Source organism: Polyodon spathula, chromosome 4 (genome assembly GCF_017654505.1).
Source record: "Polyodon spathula isolate WHYD16114869_AA chromosome 4, ASM1765450v1, whole genome shotgun sequence".
Classification (NCBI taxonomy): Eukaryota; Metazoa; Chordata; class Actinopteri; order Acipenseriformes; family Polyodontidae; genus Polyodon; species Polyodon spathula.
In genome coordinates this window covers 67183884-67211144 of record NC_054537.1, presented here as the reverse complement: position 1 = coordinate 67211144, position 27261 = coordinate 67183884, and the positions used below count along the sequence as shown (strand labels likewise).

Here is a 27261-nt window from a genome sequence, read left to right as displayed (position 1 = left end):
ATTGTAGTTTATCAACATATACTTGCTTATTGTTTTTCTCTTATTCTGTTCATTTCATATGTTAATGCACGTGTGTCATGACAAGTAATACATATTTATTGATTTCATATTGTGTCTGGTTGTCAACTCTGTCTTTGAGAACACTTCAGCTAAGAGAACACTTTGCTTGCTTCCCGAGAGGTGTTCTCTAAGCTAGAGACTACAGCCTGAAATATTGTATGGCACCTACTGTCTACCCACACAGTAGTAAACAAAGAGACTGGTATTGGGAGGGTTTTTTTTTTTTCAAATTTTTTTTGCAGTGTAGAATCTGTTTTTATGCAAGATTGGCTGCCTCTGTCAAGCCAAGATACATGAGACAAAAGAGAAACTCATACTTGAAACACATCTCATTTTGGAGTGATTTTGAGGATCTAAACATTTTATATTTAGAATGTCAGTAGCCCTATGAATGCTTCTCTAGAGCTAGCCAGGTAGGTAGAATTCATGCTAAATAAATACCATCACCTTAGTATTTCTGTGTTGCTGGGAGTCTTAAAATTGAAAAATTGTCCAATTGTCGTCTAAAGTAGAAGAGATATCACTTTCAAATTGCTTAGGTGTGCTCATAATTTAACTGACTTTCTGTATGCAGCTCTGCTACTGTCTACCTACTTTACTGTCTGATTTAATGACCCCAAGAAAAAGGCTTCAGAATGAAAGTATCGAAAATGGCCCCATCTTTGAAGGGCTGAAACCCCTTGTGGGACACAAGTTAACAAACTTTCTTTGGTGGGCTTATAGATGAGGATTTGAAGGACTTGTAAAATAATTAACTTGGTAATCTGTCTCCTTCATAGTTTAATAATTCTCTATCCAGGTGGGGCACCACCACTATATAAAGACTTGAATCTGTCGACAAGAAGTCACAATCCATCACAAGACACAATATATTCAAAAATGTCATAAAACCAATTTCTGTTCTGCCCATATAATTAAGTCAGATTTCACGAACATTGTGTTACCGCAGTTGTTCCTTTAATTTTAGATATTCGAAAAGTACATGAAATATATTTTTCTATACCACTGGAAAAAACGGATGGAGACCAATTACCAAGTCAATTATTTCACCACAAGTCCTTCAAATGAGATGTGTTTCAAGTATGACTACCCACCCCACCACTACCACTACCACCACCACCACCACCACCAACTCAACCATAAAAGGGGGTGTATCAGCAAATCTTCATCATTGAGCTTAAATATTTGGCCAGGTTTCATACCTGACCTGTATCTTCCACTACACTAAATATTAGCAAAATGTAAATCTTGAGGTGGGATTTTTCTGAATTTTGGTTGATTTGACTCGGAATTACCCAAATGGGCTTAAGAGAATACTGCATGTGGGATTCAATGGAGGCTGAAGTGTAGGCAGTGCCTTTGTTTAAGAAAACAACCAATTATTTCCATTAGCATATGATTAGAATACTATATTAACAGCAGCAGGCTGAAACTGCTACCATTTCAATAATTCAAGGTGGGTTCTCACAGGCGTTGGAGATGACTGTTACACATGTCACTACATTTGTGCTACTGTTTGTGCTTGAGTTGAGAGAGCTCTGCTGATATAAAATTCTCTGTGTACCTGCCTGCTTTACGTTTTGCATTGCCTGAGGATTTTATTCCTGTACTGTCACTTTTTCTTCTTGCCAGTGATAATGATTATGGTGGTGTGGGCCCAAGGACAATAATCAAGTGCTCGTAAAAACTGAGGGATTGATAGTAATAGCTTTCTGTTGGTGCACAGACCAGACAACATTATAAACAAGAGCTGAGATGGGCTTTACTGCATCACCTCACACTACATGGGTTTCTTTATCTTCAGACTGAATAACATTGGAGTTGAGGACATTTGAAACCTGTCACACTTTATCATTAAGCACACTAGGAAAGGACTACACTAAGTTGCACTTGTTTCCAAAGCTACATTTGAACATTACAGACAGGGCCACCAGCATGAATAGTTCGGAATAGCTTTTGAAGGGGAAAATTCCTTTATCAAGTAACATGTCCAAAAAAAAAACCCAAAAAAACAACAGTGGAACATGATTTCCATCGATCTGGTCCATTTTTTTTGATAGATAGTGTAGATCTGTTTGTAGTCACCATTTTGCTGTGTTATTGTCATGAACTCTGTTTTTTGTTTCTTTGTGATCTAATCCCTGAATCACTTTGGTTCTTTATTATTGCTGGATTGCTGTCTCCTTTAGTAAGGCAATAGTAATGATGAATGTTCATGCGGTTTCTGGCTTGATTGAGTGGTGTTCTTGCAAATTTTTACATATCCAAGGTTGGTTGCATTGGTTTTTAAGATAGCCAAACAGGAACCATATCTGATGGATGAAATACAAAATGACAGCATACAGATCACCAGTACAAATAGTACAAATCAGCAATACTGGTCAAATTTCCTTGAATTTTCAAATACAGAAATGCTGGAAAGCTGAAGGTGTAAATGTGATTAGTTTGTTGATTTATGATTTTAAGATGTTTAAGGAAGTCTCATATTTTGAGATACTCTCACATATCTGCAAACCAGTATTAGACTAAAACAAGGAGGGGTGATTATACACTCCACACTTCAAATATATGTTGTGCCTTAATAATACTGCACTTATTGTCATTATTTAAATTAAGAAAGACAATCTGTTACGGATGTATGTAGGTTTGTATTGAAATGCGTGTGGTTTGTAATCTGGTGGGCCTGCAGATAGCTGTAATATTAATTTGTGGTTTTTTAAGAACATTTGGATACTGCAGCCAGTGGATTAACTATGCTAATGCAGGCTAATTACCCACAAAAATGCCACAATTAACATTAAAGTGTACAATAAACTACATTCTTAAAAATTGAACATTTGATTCTGCAAAATTGCATGAATGTCTGCCAGTCATACTGTTGGGTGCTGTGCTTTAGAGAAAACTGAAAGAGTAAGTAGCAGGGCTATGGACAAACTCATGCTGGTTAGTGTATGTGTTGAATGGTATATGTGGTCTTCCAGTGGTTAGGTAAAGGCCCTGCTAGTGGGTACTACTTCCTGAAAAAAAGGTATCCTCTAAATATCTGTTACTTCAATACAGAAGGTTTTTTTTTTTCTGATTTCCGATTTTAAAAGTGCAAAAATGGTGAAAAGTGTAAAAAAAAATATGTGCATTCCCTTAAGTGAGAAACCACTTACTTATGTACAGGAAACCCTTTAGAAATAACACATTTTATGATGAAGACTTCAAATGCATACAAATAAATACTATACATAAGTACAGCACCCAGTTGTTTAGGAAGAAATCCACTATTGCTTTGATTCCTTTATTGGAAAATTAATAGGCCTGTGTGTTGCTCTGACCACAGGTCCCCAAGTTGTTCCACAGCAGTAGTAATGCTTACAGGAATTCTGTATAGCCGGGTGGCAGAGCATTATAGCCGGGAACACTTAACAGAAATAAATTGGCCGTCTTCCAGTTTGCTTTCTACAAGTTGTTGACTCTATAGGGTTGCTGTTTTTCATTATTTACATTTTTTTTCATCCATTTCGGTTTGGTAATTTCCGCATTCATTGTTACTATTTCTGCTTTGAAAATAATCTGTTATTTTTTTAGCTGCCATTTTAACTTTTCAGCCTCTCAAATGGAAAACCCACCCCTTCAACTCTCTGATCGGTTAAATGTAGTGTCGAAACACAGTAACATAGGTGTCACGTGGTTCCAAGATTTTCTCTTTTCACCTAGCACCCGCCAGTAATATAGTCTGCTAGCAGTGTGACCAACCCTTATTGTTAAAGGCACAGTAGGATCTGCAAGACAGATGGTTCTAGGTTTTTCAGCTGGGTGGTACATTTCACGGGCGAGTTGTAGGAAAAAAAAAAACAAGAATTCACGGAAAGGTCACAGAAGGGTCACCAAATAATGTACATCAGCATACACAAGAGCTTTTAAATAGTACACCAAAACCAATAATAATAATAAGAGGAAGATTATTGTAAGAGTACTGTATGATGCAGGCTTTCTCATCGGACGCCTAGCGAAACAGACGGTGTTCTTGTTTCTTACTGTGTGTGTGTGTGTGTGTGTGTGTGTGTGTGTGTGTGTGTGTGTGTATATATATATATATATATATATATATATATATATATCATATATATATATATTACATATATCCATATACATACATACATACATATATTATATATGTGTGTGTGTGTGTGTGTGTGTATGTGTATATCGGAGAAAATCAGCTATTCAATTGATTGATTGTATCGCAGAGTACGTACAACCAAAGCATAAGCGAGCAGCACTGTCAACAAACTGCTGTGACACTTTTGTTGGAAAACGTGTTTAAAGCTTTATTTATTTTCCCATACTACGACCCGACAGAAATGTGTTCAGGACCCATAATTTAACAATAGCACGATGGCCTGGCTTCGTGGGCATGAATTTGCCCACAGGCACCACTTTGAGGACCAAACTAAAAATATATATATATATATATATAATATATATCTATATATATATATATATATATATATATATATATATATATATATATAATCAGTAATGTTTTAGGCAGGTGTGAAAAAATGGTGTAAAGTAAAAATGCTTTCAAAAATAGACATGTTAATAGTTTATATTTATCAATTAACAAAATGCAAAGTGAGTGAACAGAAGAAAAATCTACATCAAATCAATATTTGGTGTGACCACCCTTTGCCTTCAAAACAGCATCAATTCTTCTAGGTACACTTGCACACAGTTTTTGAAGGAACTCGGCAGGTAGGTTGGCCCAAACATCTTGGAGAACTAACCACAGTTCTTCTGTGGATTTAGGCAGCCTCAGTTGCTTCTCTCTCTTCATGTAATCCCAGACAGACTCGATGATGTTGAGATCAGGGCTCTGTGGGGGCCATACCATCACTTCCAGGACTCCTTGTTCTTCTTTACGCTGAAGATAGTTCTTAATGACTTTCGCTGTATGTTTGGGGTCGTTGTCATGCTGCAGAATAAATTTGGGGCCAATCAGATGCCTCCCTGATGGTATTGCATGATGGATAAGTATCTGCCTGTACTTCTCAGCATTGAGGAGACCATTAATTCTGACCAAATCACCAACTCCAAATGCAGCCCCAAACATGCAAGGAACCTCCACCATGCTTCACTGTTGCCTGCAGACACTCATTCGTGTACCGCTGTCCAGCCCTTCGGCGAACAAGCTGCCTTCTGCTACAGCCAAATATTTCAAATTTTGACTCATCAGTCCAGAGCACCTGCTGCCATTTTTCTGCACCCCAGTTCCTGTGTTTTCTTGCATAGTTGAGTCGCTTGGCCTTGTTTCCACGTCAGAGGTATGGCTTTTTGGCTGCAGTCTTCCATGAAGGCCACTTCTGACTAGACTTCTCCGGACAGTAAATGGGTGTACCAGGGTCCCACTGTTTTCTGCCAATTCTGAGCTGATGGCATTGCTGGACATCTTCCGATTGCGAAGGGAAGTAAGCATGATGTGTCTTTCATCTGCTGCAGTAAGTTTCCTTGGCCGACCACTGCGTCTACGGTCCTCAACGTTGCCCGTTTCTTTGTGCTTCTTCAAAAGAGCTTGGGCAGCACATCTGGAAACCCCTGTCTGCCTTGAAATTTCTGCCTGGGAGAGACCTTGCTGATGCAGTATAACTACCTTGTGTCTTGTTGCTGTGCTCAGTCTTGCCATGGTGTATGACTTTTGACAGTAAACTGTCTTCAGCAACCTCACCTTGTTAGCCAAGTTTGGCTGTTCCTCACCCAGTATTATTCCTCCTACACAGCTGTTTCTGTTTCAGTTAATGATTGTGTTTCAACCTACATATTGAAATGATGATCATTAGCACCTGTTTGGTATAATTGTTTAATCATACACCTGACTATATGCCTACAAAATCCCTGACTTTGTGCAAGTGTACCTAAAAGAATTGATGCTGTTTTGAAGGCAAAGGGTGGTCACACCAAATATGGATTTGATTTAGATTTTTCTTCTTTTCACTCACTTTGCATTTTGTTAATTGATAAATATAATCTATTGTTGTCTATTATATGTCTATTTTTGAAAGCATTCTTACTTTACTGCATTTTTTCACACCTGCCTAAAACTTTTGCACAGTACTGTGTATATGTATGTGTGTGTGTGTATATATATATATATATATATATATATATATATATATATATATATATATATATATATATAATCATACAGTGTTTAGTCGTACAGTTTATTAACATAAAAAAATGGAACAAGTTTTACTTTCAAATATAAAAAGGAGTTATTATTCCTGCTCTGTAAATTTAACCAAATATATAAATTGGTATTATATATATATATATATATATATATATATATATATATATATATATATATATAATATATATTCAGTGTGTCATGGTAGTTTTCCAACTTATGTGAACGACTTTGATCCAAAAAAAGTATAACGTTACAAAATGCAGAATATGCAAAAACATTTATTGAACTTTTCTTTTGTGTACAATGTTATAGTTTATAGTTTGTATTCATAATTTTGTCGACAATTAAGTTTCTTTATATACACACAGTACCAGTCAAAAGTTTGAATACACTTGCTGGAAACTAGGTTTTTTTCATAATTGACAATGTTTTACGTCGTATACGTTTCTGTAAATACTTGAAAATGAAAACACATGTTACAATATACAAATCAAAACATAAGGAGTATCAAAACAGTGTTCAAGAAAACTGAAAATTGTCTCTAGATCTTTGATTCCTCAAAATAGCCACCCTTTGCCTGCCTTAATAACAGCCTCACAAACATGAGGCATTCGGTTAACAAGTTTCAGCAGGAAATCACCTGACATGTCTTCCCAGCTCTTCCTCAGCAGTTCCCAGAGATTTAGTGCACTTGTGGGTAGCTTTGCTTTGACTCTTCTGTCCCATTCGTCCCATACAGGTTCTATGGGATTGAGGTCTGGAGACTGAGCAGACCAGGTCATTAGATTGAGTTGTCCTTCACTTTCCTTCTTTGCCAGTGTTATGTGAAATTTAATTACTTTAAATTTAAAAGGAAGTTGATGTGGAAGTAAATAAGACAATTACTTCACAGAGTAATTTTAAAAGGTCCTTTATTATTTCACACACACACACACACACACACACACACACACACACACACGCAGTTACATACACAGATGCTATACTGCGAATAACGATATCTCTAACGGGACACAACCCAACAAGGTTACATACAAAGATTATATTAATCACAGATCAATACAATCCATGAGACGCAACTGAACTAATTCTTACCCTTCCAAGCGGATCGGGAGAGTCCTTCGACCCTGGTAAGAGAAAGCAGCTGTCTCCAAGAAATTACCGAGCAGGACTGCGCGCTAATCCTCACGGCTGACTCTCATCAGAGCAGGGGAGAACCCCGTCCTTTATAACTTACCAAGTTAGGCTTTTGCATGCGAGAGAGTAATTGGCCAGATCACTCCCTCGAGGCTCGGCCCTCTGAATAAACCATTCCTTTCCCTAGAACATTCTAACCAAAACAAGTTATATAAACGTGACAAAAACAAGTTATATAAGATATGGGGTTATTATAGGGCAAGGGCAAAGATGAACTCAAACGCATTTCTAGAACTTTCTAGAACACACTTTTTTATTACAGCCAGATAGTTCTTGCACAACTTTGAGGTGTGTTTCGGGTCACTATTGCTGAAGAATGAAGGACTGCCCAACTAGCCGTAATCCTGATGGAATTGCATGTCTCTGAAGTATGCTGTGGTAGCCATGCTGGTTGAGCTTGTCCAGTTTTTTGGCCCAGGCAAGTCTCTTTCTCTTATTCTGCACTCTTAACAAGTTTCTTTGCAGCAATTCTTCCAGTTAGGCCAGCTTCACGCAATCTCCTCTGAACAGTTGATGTTGAAACATCTGTACTTCTAGTAGCATTTAGCTGAGCTTGTATTTCAGGAGATTTCGCAGACTTGTGACTGAAATGAACTTGTTCTCTGATTCTGAGGTCACTATTGGCCTGCCTGACCTTGTTCGGTCCTCATGAGTGCCAGTTTCTTCAAATCGTTTGGTCTTGGCCACAGCAGTTACAGACACTTGCAAAGTTCTTGCGATTTGTCTGAAAGATTGACCATCATTTCTTAAAGTAATTACAGACTTTCTTTCAGTCTTTTTTCTTTGCTTAATTGAGCGTATTTTGCCATTTTCTGCTCCCTTACATTCAGGAATGACAAACTTGTGCCTATGCTACCTATATTTATAGTAATCATGGACCCTCACCTGTTAACAATAATTGGTGACAAAAGGTTAATTAGGTAACAGCTGGTTAACTCAGAGAACATCTAACAAAGACACTTTTGTACTTAGGCCAGTGTTCTAACACCGTGTTATACACATTTCAGACTTTTAACTGACTTGGTCTTCAGACTGAAATCCCCTTGCTTTGGGTGACCATTTCATTGAAATTGACAAGATTTACATTTTCATTTAAAAATAAAATTTTTGAATGCAATTCACGTATGATTGTCAGCTTATATAAGTACACGTATCATACAATGAAATATTAAGTGTTTAGAGACTAGTTTATACAGTTTAAAGCATAGATAATCATGAAAAACCTGGTTTCAAGCAGGTGTATTCAAACTTTTGACTGGTACTATGTGTATGTGTGTGTGTGTGTGTATGTGTATGTATATATATATATATATATATATAATCATATTAAAGTAGGTATGTCCTAGGAATGCTGATTGTTGATATAACTGAACATTGGACACAAAGTTGCTAAATGTGCAGAACATTTTATAAGCAACAGGATCATAACATGTTTGGGATTTATTGTATTGAAGTGTAGGATAGTGCTCAGCAGGTACAATTTGCAAGAATGCAAATTTCTGTTTACATGCTTCCTTACTGCGGCAGGGATAGCTGGCCAAAAATATACAAAATGATTGCCTTCCGTTCTTTCTGTTTGTGTTCTATCTCTTTGAGAGCTACCATGTGGTATTGTTATAAAAAAAAATGACCTCAGAAGATGTGAGCCTTCCTGAGTTCTTCCCACCCACACTCAGATAGTCACTTACTTTTTTTTTTTGTCAGTAGCCACAGTGTCGCTGAAGCCCCAGTGACCTGTTTAGTAAACACCCAATAGACTTTCAGTAGATTTAAATGTTGATGGAGGAGAAAAAGGGGGTTTGAATGTATCAATGCACAAACTGGTATTTTCTAGGGTAAGAAAAATGAAGTTGCTGCTTTAAGCATCCTAGTGTTGAACTCTAGGACTAAAGCTCCGAACACAGTGAAGTCCATTGTCAATTTGTGGTGCGGTGTTTCTTTATAGTGCGTGAGGTCAATCTGTCTCTCACTTCTCGTCCTGGTTCATATCAGGGATGTACTGTATGTGTGTTTTGCGGGACGGAGGAGCTAGTGCTAAAACTTAATACAAATAGGAGATGTCTTCTGTAGCATTTTAAAGGGGAATTAAAAGTACTTTGAGGGTTTAAAACAATTTTCATATATCAAAGACGGTGTGTGAGAAAAGCTGATGGTCAATACCCTTTTGCTTTTAGACAATTAATAATCTCTCTGCCTCCCTGCTGACAAACCTGCTTTAATAATTCAGATGTAGCGGCTAAGGGCACAGGATGTAGTCTGTGAGGAAAGATCTGCACTGTTCACAACATCATCTAAGCTTTTAAAGCACTTTCTTGTTTATGTACAACCATTTTCCTCTTGGGAACCAGCTTTCATTTAGCAAATTTGAGCTGTGATTTCTTAACAATAACAAAACTTCTTTGTCAATGTAGCAGTAATGGCCTCATTGAGATTTTAGACTGAATGGGTACCAGCGTAATCTGATATCGTCTTGCATTATCACATTGTAAATGGCCATCAATTTTGAGTAAAGATGGGAGTGGCGTGTACTCGGTTTGTTTTTTATTTCAATTTCAATTGAGTTTTGTTTTTTTGTTTTTTTTAGAAATATGACAAATATTACCCTGTAGATTAAAATCAAATGCAAGTCGTTCAAGCTGAAGTGGACCAAATTCAAGGGTGTGATTTTCTCCATTTGTGGTTGATACATATGCCAAATGTGAATGATTTAATAGTTCCAGGGTGGGAGTGTGCTAAAGAAAAACACTGTCACAATAGCCCAGATGGGTCAGAAGTTAGCATAAATTAAGAGATATTTACTGTAATTAAGGCTGTCAACCAAAAAATAAAAATAAAACCATGTGAGCCATTAACAAGAGTTTGAGCAAACCTCTTTTGTCCATGTGAGGTAGAATGACATGCTAATTAGGTGCTATTCCTGTTTGAAGAGAAAAACAAGTACATCAGCATTTTGTTTTGGGTTTTGAGCAATGTTTATTATGTATTTTTTGGGTGGGAAGTGTCTTGTAATACATTGTTCTCATCAGAACAAGCTCATTCATAAACTGGGAAAACCCTGTGTAATGAATTATATACAGTACTCTGTGAAACCCAACATCGTGCAATGCTTTTTACTTACTCGTTTTAATATTCTGCTTTTAACAAGATTTTTCTTCTCCTTTGTAAAATAGCTAACAATTTTAAAGTTGACTTTATTTTTTTCTATTTTTCAGTCCAGCATCCTGTCTTGTAAGAACTGCTGATACACAGTTAGGATGTTTTTAATTAGTAAAGAGCCTTATTTGAAATTTCTGGGTGTAATGAGATTACAGTGGATAACATGATTGCCACATTACTATTACCGTATTGTTCTATGTATAACAAACACAGACTTTTATAGATTTTGGGCTCTCTTTTGTGTGTTCTATACTAGATGGGCAGTATACTACAGTATTCTACACAATTCTAGTGTACTGTGTTACTTTATTTAAAAGATGCATGTTATAAAAAGGGTACAACCCAAGAGTTACGCATGGGGTACAAATTTCATGGGGTTTCCATACTGGTCAATTTACACGTGAAATGCGACGCACATGCACGTTTGGGAGAATTATTCCTGTAAATCAGGTTTGTGGCTGAAAAAAAAAACGGCCAAAGAGAGGGATAGGGTAAATCTCAGTTACTCGTGTAAATGATGAAACACATGGGAATATCCAGGGCCAGTTTCGCATGGAAACCCACATTTCATATGTAAATGTTAATGAGCGTGTTTATCATTAACTATAAATATTGAAAGGGAGCAGGTCAGTTTTTACTGTGGATTCTAAGACAGCAGAAATTAGTGGCTGAAGGGCGGTTTTATGGTTTGCAGTCGTGTAGTTCACCTTAATGATAATGCGGGCGGCTTTTTTTGTTTTATTGTTTTTCGCTGTGTCTCTGCTGTCATGTTGTATATCATTTGTGGGTTTACAATTCAGTATAAAACCACTTACCATGAACTGTATTATACCCTAGTTATAGTATTAAAGCAGCTGTTTGAGAATACCCTTGCTGTAAAAACTACGCTAAAGTTAAATACGAAGAGCAGATGAGCTGCTTAAATGTAACTAAATGAATTCCCGTCCTTTTTTTGACCCAAGTATGTCCAAAGTTTGTGCAGGATACAGCAGGCAGTGGCAATTTTGGGAACAAATTAATGCACTTCAGTGTGTTTCATCAGTATCTGCCACATCCCTTTCAAGTGCCCACTACCTGTATTTGCCCAAGCGTGGTCTTGAATGCTTCCTCAGCAGCTGTCAGCTGTCCGGACGGGTAGGGTTTTTAAGCCAGGGTAGTATACACGGCATCACCTGATCCATTATATGCTGTATTGCCTGAATGAAAGGGATATATATACACCCCCATTTGTCTAGTTTTTATTGAAATTTAAGCAGTTCAAGTCCAGTGAATAACCTGAAATGGTATAAAGGTAAGCGGTAAACTGCCAGAGGTTGAAAAAAAAGTTTAGGTTACCAAAAACTGCAAAATAATGTACATTTCAGAGTACATTTCAAAAATGCCTTTTTCAGGGAACAAGTAATGGGTTAACAACTTATAGCTGTTCTGCAGCAATGAAAGTAAATTAAGTCTTCATTGTTGATGCTAACAATTCCTACAGGTGTCCCAACGTTTGCTGATTACTTACAAACCCTCTGTCTGTGTAAAAGCAGTGTTGGAACAGACTGTGTTACTACACCCTCTAGGCTTTATTTGGACAGTATTCAGTGTCTGTAAAAACTTGTTGCTATGGCTAATTTTACTAAAGTTACTAGCTTTTGTATTCAAATCATGCTATATAGTTATTGATCTCCTTTTGTGAGAGATCATTTTATTTCATATATCATATATATATATATATATATATATATATATATATATATATATATATATATATATATATATATATATAATATATTGATAAAAATAATAAAACCAGTTTAAAATTGTTCAAAAATGTTCAAGAAAGTTTGTTTTACAAGGTTTTTTTCAAACAAAAATTCAATGCCTTTGCAAAAAGTAAGGCTTTTCAAAAAGTGCTGCAATAATCCATTTGCAAAAAGTCCGCAAAAGGTCTGCATAATCTCAAAACAAATTAACTAACCTTAAAGAATTACAGTATAATGTGCATACATTTTCAAAACATTATATTATCAGATCTTAAATAATGTGCACCCACTTATCACATGAAATTAAGAATATGAATTACTGTTTTGCATTTTTAATTTAGACAAATCTCTACTTAATCAACACCATACAAGTAAAGAATATTTGTTATTATTATTATTATTATTGCAATTACATATTACAGTTACATACCGTATTATTTGATTACATAACTATTCATACTTATATATTTTTAATTTCTACATTTTTTTTCCGTATAAGACACATTAGCTTTCAAAACGACTGGTATAACTATTTCATCTACTTTTTCTTTGACTTGAATCTTAAAGTTTTCATTACATTTTTCATTACATTTGTCCAGTGGTCAAAGAAACGGGCATGTCACCAGCAGGTCCCCGGTTCAAATCCCAGCTCAGCCACTGACTCACTGTGTGACCCTAAGCAAGTCACTTAACCTCCTTGTGCTCTGTCTTTCGGGTGAGACGTTCTTCTAAGTGACTCTTCAACTGATGCATAGTTCACACACCCCCTAGTCTCATATCTTTCTGATGGTGGTCCACTATGAAAAGCGCCATATAAAGATTATTACTATTTATCTGAAGCTTACCTTAAAATTGTCGGATGTAGCTGGCTAAATAAAGAAATAAAACAAACCCAACTAACAACTAACTATAATTATAACTAACAAACTACCTTAAAACTACTAAAACACACAACACAATATATATAGTCACAGTCACCTGAGAACATTGCTTGAGCACTTTCAGTTACTCCAGTGCTCCTCGTTTCTATGTCACATAAACAGAGTGTTGCACTAGATTGTTATTGTTATTATTTATTTAATTAGGAGGGAATCTTAAGAGTGTGCTGCGCTGAGTTTGCAACGCATTAATAGGGGTATCCACACACACACACACACACACACTCCCCACACCACCCCCGAAAGCTTAACTGAATTACCCAAAATTGCCAGAACTTTATATGCAGTTGTCTGTAATTCAGGTGCTACGCATACAGAAAGAGTTGCCACGTATGGTACAAATTCATTTTTTCATTAAATAATTGTTCAAGCTTTTTAAAAAACATTCACACCCTAATTTGGAAAATAATTTCAGCAATACTTCTGAAGACCTTTATAAATATCATGTTTTTGGAACGTTGCCACAACGTTGTGTAAAACACAACCAAACCAGAACCTTGCAGCAACGTTGTGTGTTGGCTGAGATGCAACATGTACAGAACGTTTCCCTTTCACTTAACTGTAACGTTTCTACAACGTTATGCTTAACCAGAAACGTTCTAAGAATGATGTAGCGACGTTGTGTTGGTCACAACCAAATGGGAGCCTTCCAGAAATGGAAAATGTTTTGTGTTAGCTAGGTTGCTTTCCTTTTAATGTTTCCTTATCACAAGCGCGGCTTTTAACTATTATATTCTTATTATATATATATATATATATATATATATATATATATATATATATATATATATATATATATATATATATATATATATATATATAATATATATAAATAATAAAAAAGAGGGAGGATAGGCTATAAACAGTAAACATGATTCCTATCCGATATTCTTAAACTTACTAAGAATTTGAAATTAAACCAACTGATGCAAATCCTGAAAGAAATAATTCTTTAACGTTTAGGACTATTTTTAATTATTAATTATAAGTAAAATAGTAATTTCAAATTAGATTATAAATTTATACAGTTTGGGAGTAGTATACAAACAAATTCATATCTCATCATATGTTTGTTTTAATATATGAGTTGGAATTGAACTTTTTATGTTGAATGAATCACCATTACATAATATAAATAATAATAATAATAATAATAATAATAATAATAATAATAATAATAATAATCTATTGAGTTAAAGTTAAGTATGATACAATAAAAAATGCTGGTGTACATTAAAAAAAACAAAAAACATTACAACTTAATGCTGAAAGACTTGCTATTTAGATTTTTCTAGAGGAACACATGAACAAAGTTTGTACTTTACTAGTTAGTTATAGTTAGTTATAGTTATTTCCTTTCTCAGAAATGTGTTAAGGAGATATACTTAATTAAGTTAAATCTGATATCCCAGAAACTCTAGCTGACATACTGCTTTGACTTTAAACTACTTAGTGGTAAACACATATAATTAATTTTCAACTGAATCTGTGTACAGATCTGAAATATTTTCAAGTCCGTCAAGCAGAGGGGAGTTTTTCATAAGTATCGTGATACGAATCATGTCATGGCTTGTGTATCGTGATGCGTATCGTATCGTGACCTTGCTGCATATATATCGTCTCCGCCGGTTTTCAGCCATGGCGTTCTGCAATACCTGTTGGTGGGTTTCATTTTGTACCTCCAAGTTTATTTTTAATTAATGAGTTGTAGATAAATTAGTTGAAACAGTATTCGCTACTAATGACATGACACCACACTAATAACATTTGAAAAACTATTTGGGCAAGAGCAGTAAAACACATTATTAACCAGCTAGGCACAAGGTTTTTTTGCTTTATCACAGCAGCTTAGATTTACTCATGTACCAGTTCTCTGCGCATGGAAACCGCATTTTCACAAAATTTCACCAGTAATCTTCAAAAACAGCACGAGTACTTTACACATCGCTAATTTACATATCAACCCCCTCCTTTCCCATTCATTTGCATGACGTCAGGTGAAAAGCCCGGTTTACTCGAGTAAAATAAACTGACCTAACGGAAACCCTAAAAAACATTTTACGCAAGACATTACTCGCATGGAGACCCCATATTTGAGGCATATTATGTAAACGCTGTGTGGTATACTATTGTGGGAGGAAAAACATCAGTTACATCTAGTATTAATGTTGTTTAGGAACAGCCTGTTATGAACCAGTAGTGGTATTGTATCAAAAACATTTTGCTGTTGTCGTTTGGCCTTGTTTGTTGTTGACGCCTGTGTGTGTGTGTGTGGTGATTTTAACAAGTTATGACAGGCACAGCTGTCGACTTCTTCTTGTTCTTTTTAAATTTAATTTTGAACCATGCTTTTTTTTTTACTCCATTTTTACTCCAGTAGTATTACAGGTACATGTAGAGATTGAGGGCTTGCTTATTACATTTTGTCAGAAGGTGGGATTTTTAAATTTTTTTTTTTTTCCTAGTCCTAATTTATAAGCGTGAGTAATTTGACTGAATTCCCCAAATAACTTTATCTTTATTTAAAAATGGAGCTGAAGAAGAAAGTCTCTCTGCTTATTCGGCATGTTCCAGGATTTAAAATATAGGTATATCTGTTAAATATTAAGTGTTTGTAGTACAGTATTTAAAGGTATTGTTTCTTACCTAACCCAGTCAGGCCATTTCCACTTACAAAGGTGAACCCAGTATGTGGCTTTTATTGCTTGACATTTGATGAGATGATCCTGCAGCTAAATGCGATACTGTTTGCCCCTGCCTAACAACTGATTTATTGCTTCAGAAAAAAAACAAATCTTTTGAAATATGAAAAAAATATATTTTGAGTATATCCTCTACAATATCATTGCATAATCTGATCATTTAAACACTGTGACACATAGCCCAAAGCCTTAACTGGAAACAATGTCCTGCAAATATTCTAGCTGTGTCAACACGGTTGGCATGTTTATTTTAAAGAAAAACACCCAAGATTCATTAATCATGAAGAGTAAACTTGGGGGGGAAGGGTACACCATGAAAACAGGATATCCATTCCAGCATGTCATTACACTGTACTGGTCACACAAGAATATTTACTGTATAGTATTGTTGTCATTCTTATTTGAGGGTTAAACACCCCACCCCCACCCCCCCACCCCCCCCCCCAAATACATGCATACTGTATGCTAAGATGGTAAGACTTGCTGTAGTTGTCAGTCACTGCATACCATGATTTTGTTAGGAAATGCATTTTTTATTTGTAGCAATGGTGACGGCCTTCATTATAACAAACCTGGCTATAACAAACCGGCTATAACGAACCTGGCCCCTTGACCCCAAATAAATAAAGTCTGCACGCACGGGATACCGCCTCTGCACTGAAGCCATCTCTTTTGTCTTAATGAAAAATGCGTGCTGTGTAATTATACATCCAAAACGAAAATCATTTTATGTTGCAACAAAACTAGAAACTATATTGATCGTTTGAAAAAAGGAGTAACGCAGGCATATCTCTGTCGTGAATATAGGCTGGCTCGTTCAGCAACGATGCGACAAATCAAAATTGATTAAGGATAAAAAACAAAAAAAAACTTGACTATCTGATGATCTTTTCATGTCAAACTCTTCATGTTGGGTTGATTTGGAATGAAAGCTCAGTTTGGGATTATTGCATGTTAGATTAGTATTTGGTGCACTTTGAAACGATTCATGTCAGATTGATTTTGAATAAATGTTCAGCTTCAATTAGGGATTTGTGCTTTCTGTACTGAGTTTTAATTCTTTAACTAATTTGATAAAGCAAAGGCAGAATACTGCATGCACAAGACGAACAGGAGCATGTAATTCTACTTGTATTCACAATCTCATCTCATTAACTTACTCCAACAGTTTAAGGTTCGTTGTAGCGAGGATGTACTATACTTCCAACAATGAGACAAATAGAGTACCATCAGGATTAGTGAAATTGATCCAAGCTTGAGCTGCCTTTCTGTTTCATTGATGCTGGGACCTTGTCGGTTAACTTGTATTTGGGCGAGAAAAGGCATTTTAGAAAAATATATAAATTCTTGCAATAAACAATAATTGGCTGAAATTCGCCTGTTCACAGCATCAAATTTGTGTTTTGCTAAAAGGCTTTACTCAGCTGAAAGTTAATGGAATTTGGCGAAATGACATAATTATAGCACTATCACAGAATATGAATGCACTTAATTTTATTTCTTTCCACTGCTGCAGTGAATGATGCGTATGTATAGTGTATTTATCAACTAAATTTAGGAGACTCGCCCAACCCCCAGAATATCATGCAATAGATTGATTTAAAAAAAAAAAAAAAAAAAAAAAAAGCAGAAGTGTGTGTGTATATGTCTATATCTGTCTATCAGTATTCCCTCCTAAGTTTTTTAGATACTGAGAAACTTGCCATCTTTGACTGAGAGGGTAAATTATCAGTGAGAAACCTTCGGCCACGCATTAACCCTTTTTAATATATTTTTGTTGTGTTATAAAATTTTAAAACAATATTCCAACACAAGTATCTCAACAATTTTACAATTTGCTTTACATTTAAAATATAGAATTTTTATGAAGAGCATATTTACCATTTGATGAAGCCTGTCTGTCGTATCATAAATGCAAACCTGTCGGTATACTGCCTGGGTATAATTGCTTTGTACTACTATATAAAACACTGCTGTCTGCACTGCCTTCAATTGTAACCATAGGACTGCTGGTTTTCCATTTTTTTTGGAATAACAAATTAATTTTTTTTCTTTGTTTTGAAAAGACCTGTATCTTATTGCTGGCATTATAATAATAATAATAATAATAATAATAATAATAATAATAATAATAATAATAATAATACAAAATATTAAACAGTTGAGTTATTTAGAGGTATTATTTCATGTGATAGTAATACTCCACAAATTAAGTTTTACATTTTACTGGCATTACAATAACCAGGGTAAAATATGAAATGCTGATAAAATTTAACAAAAAAAAAAAAAGAAAGACATACTGTTGACTGACACAGTTCAGTGTTGTGTATCACCTTCTCGTTCTTTTATTCCAGCTGACCAAAATCATAATTTTCAGTACTTCATACTGGGCAACGAATGCCATGTTTTTTTTGTTTAAGAAAAAGAGAGAAAACAGGTATGTATTTGTTTTCATTGTCTTCAGTGTTTTTTTTTTTTTTTTTTTTTTTTTTAATGGATCAGCTGGCCAAGGTGGTGTTTGAATGACTGGTGCAAAAGGGAGATTTTTTGTTATCGGAGCTGCCCAAGTAGGTGGGATTTGAAAAGACAACAGAGCAATGTTACAGTTATTTAAGCTTGAAAACAACAGCAGACCTTTTTTAAAAATATTGTCCAACCCCAAAAAACAATCAATCACATTGCTTAATGATCGTCACTGTTTCAGAGAAGTTATTTTTCACAGTCCTTTAACTGGTACAAGTCATAGCAACAACTTACCTGTTAAAATAGTGCTGAAGCTACTTTCTGTGTCTTAATTTTCTGTAGGAAGGGGTTGGGGTGGATCAGCCTTAGCTTGACGGAATGTATTTAAGGTCTGTACCGCATTGAATTGCGTACATAACAATTATAAACAAACGTACATTAAATTTAAACCAGACTCTGGAAACTGCAAGTAGCCACACATAATGGACTTAAGCTTCCCATAATGTAAACACAGTACTAATTCTTTTGGCGTTATCCTGGCAAATGACTCTATTGGTTGTCGTAACTGCAGCAAGGAGAAACATGAAACCCCATTCACCAGTGTTTTGGTGTCAAAAATTACACTTACTGAGTTTCGTTTAACAGTATTTCTGATTTTATATTTGTCACAACAAGCATTGATTTTATTGTTGTGGTCGATATGAACATGTAATTCATCATCTGCAAACACAGAAACGCTGTCCACACAGGACATTGATGATCCTTATTGATCAGGGGCTGTTTCAGTATGTGAACTAAAGCAGAAGTTAAACCTCCTATGGTAAAATATTATACATTATTTGAGAGAAATGGTTTGTTATTCTGTATGTTCGGGGGGGGGGGGGGGGGGGGGGGGGGTGAGCCGACATGTAAAATAAAACCGTCCTTTCTTTCTTTCACACATACTGGTATTGAGAGTTCCTATGTTCAGTACGATTTCGAATGTACAGGCCCTCAGCTGTAATAGTAGTTAAATAACACATTATATTTTTACTTTGTCACATCAAACGGATTTTACTCCAAAAGGCTGTTTGCCAAGAGAAGAAAAAAAGTCTAATCCTGCTGTGGAGACAGGCACAAGGAAGATAAAATGTTATTTTCCAGACAGCATAAATTAGGCATCTCTGCGGAGAAGCTTGGCAGGATACAAATTAACTTCTTAGAAGGATGTTCCTCCCCAGTCAGTCAGTATGAGCTGGGATTAGTCCTTCATCGGCCCTCTCTGTAGCATTATCATCTTGCTTAATGATGATGAGCATTTACAGAAATGCATGAAGGGGGGAAAAGTACTGTGCGGCTGCTGGCTGGTCCATCATAAATGATTAATGGGCCAGATTAGAAGTGAGTTGCAGTTTGGACGACTCCTACAGTATTTTGGGCCCAGTTAGGAGGGACGTAGGGTTCTGTTCTCAAGGGTCACACAAGTATACTGCAAGTGCCTGCAAGTACCTTTGTTGTAGGTTGATCAAAAACAACATTGCTGTATCCACACACATGAGCAGCATTACCCAAATGCAAACAGTATGGTTAAGGGCTAAGAGTAAGTGTAGAATGTGTTTTAATAAATTACTTCATTGGAATATGAGCGAGTCATGAGATTTGCTTACAATTTACTTTGCATACACTTTCAAACAGTAGACATTTCCACATAAAACTTCCCTGCCCTGGGATTACACAACACCTAAATACCAGTTTATACATTTTAATTACATAGTAATCCTGCTGGTAATTTTTTCCCCTGGGTGGATGTGGTGCTTATTTTTATTAACTTCCCTGAGTTCAATACAATTTCAGTTGAAAGAAGTCTGCAATAGAGAAGGTTTACCAGTTTAAAGGCGGAGCTGTGGCATGGCACGCAAGGTATTTTGCCACCTGTATCACTGCCATTGCTTTCAAATGGTGTTGGCCAGATCAACGCGGGACAATACCTGTAATTCTGCGGTGACGTTGAGCACCACCGCTCAAATCAAATCCAGAGTGATTTTTTTCTGCCTGCCGCATGGTGCCATAGGTGGATTAACCAGTCACAGCCAAGTGCTGACAACACGTGCTTGCCAGGAAAAATTGTAAATGAAACTGTTGTCTACAGAGGTGTCCAAGCACCCTGAAGTGTTTGATCCCTCCCATATTTCATACAAGAACAGGCAAGTCAGTATTTTATACATCACCCCTGATCAGCATCCTTCCTATAGCCATTTTGATACTGTTATCACTTTTTATCTTTTTTTATTATTTCTGTAGTTCACTGCTATTTGTACTAAATAACTGGCTGTAAAAGGATATATTTTCTAACACTAGTAGTAGGCTACTTGCTATCAGCAACGTATGGTATGTTTCTTTGCTAAGCTGATCGCTCATTTCATAAACCTGCATGTAGATGAAGGGAAAAAAAAAAAAAAAAACAAGGTGGAAAAAACAAATCATCTATTTTATACCCCATAATGTCGTACACCTGTTTCAAAACGTTTTGGGGGATATCTTAGTTAGATTCAATAATCGTTAACTTTAATATGTAGCAAAACATAAATTGTTTGTAGTTTTTCACGTTGAAAAGTTTAGATTTTAGAATTATGACATCCGTGGCTACTACTATTGTATTTCTGGTGTAGTATTTTAAAGTGGTACATAGTCACAATGTGGTACCCGTACCACAACGACCCGTGTAATGTTAGAAAGTGGTACACTGTGAGATTTTGATACAGGTGCAATCAATTGCGATGTGATGTGTTTCCTGTTGTCAGAGGTTCATTTACCATTAATTCTACATATTTTTTTTTGCAAACTTAAACTGGAAACAGACAATCAGTTTCTCTAAAAAGAAAAAAAAAACTTCACTATGAACAAGACAAAATGAGAAGTCCACCATAAAGTTGCAGAAGGAAAAAAATGCACAAGACCCAGTGTACTGCATATGATAAATATGCACATCAAATATGATAAATTCAATTAATGATGAAAAAGAACAAAAACAGCAAAACTTACCAGGTTTGAACGGACACTTCCGTGTTTTCTAAGCAAAAGTTGTTTAGACGTTGTTTAGGAATGAGCAAACAAACAGTACCACTTTTTATCCACGCACCTGAAAATAGCACTACACCAGTAGACTTTTGAGATGCCATTTTGTAGTTTCTTAAATTGCATGATGTTATGAATATATAATATATATATATATATATATATATATATATATATATATATATATATATATATATATATATTATATATATATATATATATATATATATATATATATATATATATATATATATATATATATATATATATATATATATATATATATATATATGAATATCACTATAAATAAATAATAACATTTAAAAAATTGTCTGCATCCCAATATTCTACTAGTTGGTGCAAAACTTTTGGCCATAATGTAAATTATATTAGAGTCTAGCATTATCACACCGTGAAAATGCCCGGTGATGCCACGCCGCACCTGTCTGTCCCGGGCTTTAGATGACCGCCAAAGTTCATGATTACAATTGGAACACTGAGGATCCTGTTGCTGTAAACCCCATTTCAGTTTAAATTTTTTTTCATGCAGTACTGTCACAAACAGATTCAGCTCCCACAGTGTTGCATGAATAACATAGCACGCAACAGTAAAGCATTGTAGCAATTGTTTCATTCTGCTGCATTTAATAGCAGCACATTTATTTCCCACCAGAGTTCAGGGATTGCATATCACATATGGTTATAACATGTATTTTTTAGGATGAATGTTCATGGTTGGGTATGAATAAAGTGAGGTTGTGTTTGACATTGGTAATTTCAACATGGGCTTACAAAATCCCACGTTTTGCAAATATGTAATGCATAGTGCACTTTATCTCTTATTTTAATCTACTCTCTCTCTCTCTCTCTCTCTCTCTCTCTCTCTCTCTCTCTCTCTCTCTCTATCCTATCTATCTATATATATATATATATATATATATATATATATATATATATATAAAAAAAATAGACATGTTAATAGATTATATTTATCAATTAACAAAATGCAAAGTGAGTGAACAGAAGAAAAATCTAAATCAAATCCATATTTGGTGTGACCACCCTTTGCCTTCAAAACAACATCAATTCTTTTAGGTACGCTTGCACAAAGTCAGGGATTTTGTAGGCATATAGTCAGGTGTATGATTAAACAATTATACCAAACAGGTGCTAATGATCATCATTTCAATATGTAGGTTGAAACACAATCATTAACTGAAACAGAAACAGCTGTGTAGGAGAAATAATACTGGGTGAGGAACAGCCAAACTTGGCTAACAAGGTGAGGTTGCTGAAGACAGTTTACTGTCAAAAGTCATACACCATGGCAAGACTGAGCACAGCAACAAGACACAAGGTAGTTATACTGCATCAGCAAGGTCTCTCCCAGGCAGAAATTTCAAGGCAGACAGGGGTTTCCAGATGTGCTGTCCAAGCTCTTTTGAAGAAGCACAAAGAAACGGGCAACGTTGAGGACCGTAGACGCAGTGGTCGGCCAAGGAAACTTACTGCAGCAGATGAAAGACACATCATGCTTACTTCCCTTTGCAATCGGAAGATGTCCAGCAATGCCATCAGCTCAGAATTTACTGTCCGGAGAAGTCTGGTCAGAAGTGGCCTTCATGGAAGACTTGCGACCAAAAAGCCATACCTCTGATGTGGAGACAAGGCCAAGCGACTCAACTATGCACGAAAACACAGGAACTGGGGTGCAGAAAAATGGCAGCGGGTGCTCTGGACTGATGAGTCAAAATTTGAAATATTTGGCTGTAGCAGAAGGCAGTTTGTTTGCAGAAGGGCTGGAGAGCGGTACACGAATGAGTGTCTGCAGGCAACAGTGAAGCATGGTGGAGGTTCCTTGCAAGTTTGGGGCTGCATTTCTGCAAATGGAGTTGGTGATTTGGTCAGAATGAATGGTCTCCTCAATGCTGAGAAGGACAGGCAGATACTTGTCCATCATGCAGTACCATCAGGGACCAGGCCCCAAATTTATTCTGAAGCATATATATACATAATTTTTTTTTTCTATTTTTTTTTTTTTTAAATTCAGCCAAGGAAGTATTGCAACAGTATGATTGTATAACAGATTTCTTACAAGACGACTGAGCAGCTGTAGAAATCCTATTGAGAAGTCACTGAACTGTGCTTTATGGGTGAAGGGGAGCTGAGGACGCCCTGTTTGATAGTCTATGACAGATGAACAGCAAAGATTGTTCCTTGGTAATAATCCTACATCCGCCAATGCTGATCCCGAATATCGCCAAAATAATAGCAAAGGCTGTCATGACTGTTGATTCATATAGTGCAGCAGAGCATAATCTTAGTTACAAGTCCTGGCAAAACTAGCTGTTAACACATCATTTCTTAAAGGCTTTGCTGGATGTTAAATGACCTGTTTTAGCCATAGGCAGAAAAAAAAACAAAATGCAAATACATTTTACAGAGGAAGCCGATGCATCAGCGGAATAGTTTACTGCTTATTTCCATTTTGGCTAGTGGTGTTGGAACAAGAATTATTATATGGACGCTATAACAATACCATATAGTCCTACAGTAATTGTTTGACTCGTAAGCACAGAACAATGCATCCTGACAGGTGGGCAGCAGACAATATTCAAGTACTACCATCATCACTCGTAGGGAATGCTGTCAATTGAGTAATTCAATCTTTCTTCAATTCTTTCCCATCTGGTTCTTCGCTATGGTGCTGCAACGATGATTCGAATTCATCAATTAATTGCAAATTTTGCCGTGACCCCCCCTGCTCCCCCCAATAGAGCGTGCATAAGTCTTGTTCTCACAGCCACGGGTGATTCTTTAACACAGTAAGCACTCAGAAGCAAGCAATGATATGAGCCCCTCCCCCCTAATACACACACACGCAGTTTATTTTTTTTTTTTATTTTTTTTTTTTAACTACTTTGTGAAAGTTATGTTAAGTTCATACATTCAGTGTGTGTACTATACTAAATACCAGCATTTGCTGCAGGACATACATTGAACAATTTCCACTTTTTAATTGAAATTGTTGTGTCTTGTCAGCCCCACACCCTCTTTGTGTGATCCTTGTGTGTATTTCTCGCCCGCAGTGTCTTACGCTTGCCGTCTCTTACCCGTTCCCCTGTTTGCGTCTTTATTCTCTGCTTAGTTCAGTGCTTATAAATGTTACTGTTAGTTCATAGTCACCGTTGGTGCAATTAAAGCAACACATCGAAATTTCATTTGCTTGTCTCGTGCGTCTTTGCTGAACCTGTGCACACCAACACCACAGTATGCTTTTATTAGACAGTTATTTCTTTTATTTTTTTTTTATCCCTGTGACTTTATTCTCCCTCTGTCATTTTCTCCATGATTTTGAACGCATTGACCGTGACTGCTCCATGATTTATGTCCAAATTTTCCGTGATAAATTCCTAGCCCTACTTATCAGGCTCCCCACTTGTGTTCTGTGCCTCGTTACTTTGAAATCTTTATGTAACTATGCCGATGCGTCCATCTCAAAACGCTTGGTGACTCGCAATTTAAGAGATTTATATTTTTGCAGCAAAGCCCCTTCGTTGAATAATAATTATAATAATAATGTAAGGATGATATTTTGTGTATTTCTAATAATAGTTATTTAGTGTTTAGCGTTCACTAAATAGATAAATAATAAATAAATAGTTTCTGCTTGTAAAATTATAAAGTTTATTTGTGGTATTTTTTAATTGTCTCAATGCATTAGTTGGCTGCCATCATTTGATTTTGGCAGTTTTTATTAGAAAGGATACTACACTGAGTATTTCTTATTTAATACTTTATTTTAGATACTTTAGAAATTGTATTTTTTGTTGCTGAAATAGAAAAGCAAAAGAAGTGCAATCATATTGATACATTTACTGCACTGGGTACATAACAAATCTGTAAAAAATGGTTTAACTTGCTAGCTATACAGTGGTGTGTTGGTATTTATCTGAATAATAGATTAATCGAAGCAATAATCTGTAGATTAATCGATTACATTAATAATCGTTTCATGCAGCAGCACGAAATGACCAAATTACTTTGTCATCAGTGACACCCAGTATAGAGTAACACATCGGTGTGTAAAGGGAAACAAAAGGAAATTAGAAACTTTTGGGTTTAGTAGTCATGGTTAGGGTGTGAGAAGGGGGTGCCAGGCTGCCAACTGCATTGTTCTCTCAAACTGCAACTACTATAATATATTTTATTAAACACCATATGTGCTCGATACTGCACATAGTTTTACTGAACAAAGGTTAATAAGCCCCCATGCTCTCCACACCCCCCCACCCCCCACCCCATTTTTTTTTTTTCTTGTACACATACAGAAAATACAATCCTAGACAGGGCTAGACTGCACCTGATCTTCAGTAATACATTAGAGTTAGACAATGTAGTAGGGCACCCTCGTTACTGAACTCAAGCGTAGAGTTTCATCTAGCGTGGGAGTATATTCTGAGAGCAAAATGAAACCAGATAGTAGTTTGATTTGCCAAGTTACATAAACAAAAGTAAATAAATACCCCTTTTTAAGTTTGTCACAATTGTGTATTATTCTAATTGCAGTACTGTATATCCAGTTAAGTCAGTGATCATGTCAGTCTGCATTACAAGATACATTTGTTTTCATTTTAGGCTTTTCAGATAGTGTTTCATAAAACCAGCGATTTAGTGAGACGTGCTTCCTCTTACTTGTCTGTCGTTCTGTTGAGTAGAACAGAACTTTAAAGCAAAAAAATATATATAATGAATTAACAGAATTGCCTGTTTTTGAAGTAAAACTGGCAATATAAATTATAACTGTGCCTTATTTAGACAATCAAAAAACTGAAGTTCTTGACCATAGTTGGTTGGTTTTGTCTTTTTTTTTTTTTTTTTTTTTTTTGGTGAATGCAAGAAAATATGTGTACTGTCATGAATGGATGATAACGTCTTATTAATTCTAGCTAAATTAACAAATTAGTCCTACTGACTAATTCGAATAGATTAGCATGTAGGTGTAAGGTCATGAATTAGTCAAAGGTCCTCTACAGTGCAATAACCCTTTACTCTTTTGGGATCATTTTAAAATGATGGCAAACAACGGGGGGGAAAAAAAGGCGTATTTCTAGCTTGCCATATGTGAAAATGTTCTTTCGGGACCAGAGGGTATGTTTGAAACCATGACTGCTTCACCTCCCCGTGACTAGTATATTTTAGTTGTGTGTACATCAGGGGCGGCGGCATGCTTGGGCCTGGGGAGCCTGGGCCCACCCATTTTGCTCATGGGCCCACCCAATTAAAAACATTTCATGCCAAACCATATCAGACTGTAATCCGCTGCGGTGAGTCTAACTCATCCTCGTGGTTCAAAAAATACATCCGTCCCACCCACCCCAGTACCGTTGTCATGGTTATGAAAAAAAGATTGGTGATTGGACGGCTGAGATATGAGATTTTGCGTCTTTGATAGTATAATACCGAAATTAAGACAGTCAGGAACTTTTCTTTCATTGTAAGACATGCAAGCAACCAGCTTGTGCAGCTGCTGTTTAGTTATTTATAATGTATAAATGGGTAATTGTATGTAAAAAGGATAATGTGATATCTTGTAACAATTGTAAGTCACTCTGGATAAGGGTGTCTGCTAAGAAATATAATAATACAGAACGTTTAGCCAACTTTGCAGTAAACCGGAGCTATATTTGTGTCTCACTCACTGGCTATGTCTCAACACATTTTGTAAAAAGAAAACGAACCGCCAATCAACAGATGCACCA

General features: G+C 36.0%; 1 protein-coding gene across 1 annotated transcript in view; it reads left to right on the top strand.

The window, feature by feature from the left end:
- The window catches only part of lpcat1 (lysophosphatidylcholine acyltransferase 1), a 94701-nt gene that overhangs the window by 19880 nt on the left and 47560 nt on the right, over window positions 1-27261 (top strand). The gene's annotated exons all lie outside the window — the stretch shown is intronic.